The sequence below is a fragment of the Sinocyclocheilus anshuiensis genome, unplaced genomic scaffold (assembly GCF_001515605.1).
Source record: "Sinocyclocheilus anshuiensis isolate Anshui unplaced genomic scaffold, SAMN03320099.WGS_v1.1 scaffold219, whole genome shotgun sequence".
NCBI lineage: Eukaryota > Metazoa > Chordata > Actinopteri > Cypriniformes > Cyprinidae > Sinocyclocheilus > Sinocyclocheilus anshuiensis.
The window spans coordinates 497,650-498,929 of record NW_015548200.1 but is presented as its reverse complement, the minus strand read 5'-3'; the positions used below and the strand labels follow the sequence as shown (position 1 = coordinate 498,929).

Here is a 1,280-nt window from a genome sequence, read left to right as displayed (position 1 = left end):
GCAGAACAAATTTACCTGTAGTTTTGTAAAGGTCCTGTTCACACATGATCTCTTAACGGCAATTTACCAGTGAAGACTGTATGTGTGAAAGGGGCTAAACTCTTCCTCTGCATATGCGGTAAGTTTGGGTTGCTTAACGTTCATCTGGAAAAATTGTGCGTTATCTCACTTAATTTGTTTCGTAAGTCATTTATAAACCTATGCCAACACAGAATACATCAACATATTTCTAAATATGCGATTTATTGTAGATTGCGATTTCAAAATAAATGTTTCTCACTTTGCATGTGGCCAAATATTGCAATTAAATGGATTTAAATGGCGTTGAATCACATGAAACATCACCAGGCCGTTGGCTCCCTCTGCAGGTATTTGTGATAATATAGGCATATTACATTATGTATTTAACAGTTGTTCAATAAAACCATGTACTTGGTTTTGATACTTTATTTGAGCCAATTATTATTGCCTCATCGTTAGTTTATATATAACTATAGTCATATTAAAGTCTGTTTTTCACTTAGTTCTATTTGTATTACTAAAACATACTTGTCAAAATAATCAGTAGATTACTTGATTCGCAAAATAATTGTTAGTTAAGCCCTAGATTGGTTAAAACATTTCAAAATGTAACTGCATTGTTCTACTTTTTGTAATTTAAAAGACAAATATTTTGTCATTCAAATGTTTCTTAAAGTATTAAAACATTGTCTTGTTCTATTGAACCAAGTATCTGCATTTTGTCTCATCTCGTGAGCTAAGTTTATTGTCACACCCCTAGTGTCAATAAGAGGTGATATAGCTCATAATTTTCCAAGTGTATGATATAGCCTAGCTTTCATTCTTCAGGTCAATCATATACTCGTGAAAAAAAAAATCAGTTTGAATAAGGAAAGCGATAAATTTGCCATAGTATCCTTTCAAACGTTAAAGTTGCCACAGTCATTGCATTCTTTGCATGTGCTGCACTTTATTTGTACCATTTATTATTTTGTTGTTGTTAATTGAACTGAACTGTAGTTTTCTGTAGTAAACTGTCTTTGTATATTTTCTATTTTCTATTCATTTCCTAGCATTTAATTTACTCTTATTTCTTTTGAACAAAACAGTTAGTTTCAAGGAAAATCATTTTCAAATAATGTTCTTTTTTTTTTTGGCCAAATAACCCTGTGTATGTGTCTGCCCCCGCAACCCCCGGAAAAAATTTGGTTAAGACAGCTGACTCCACTTTGATGTGACGCTGTCTCTCTCTCTCTCTCTCTCTCTCTCACACACACACA

At 32.7% G+C, this 1,280-nt stretch overlaps 1 protein-coding gene across 1 annotated transcript in view; it reads left to right on the top strand.

Moving 5' to 3' along the window:
- Positions 1–1,280, top strand: part of LOC107653291 (condensin-2 complex subunit G2-like) — a 27,422-nt gene that overhangs the window by 13,091 nt on the left and 13,051 nt on the right. The window lies entirely within an intron of this gene.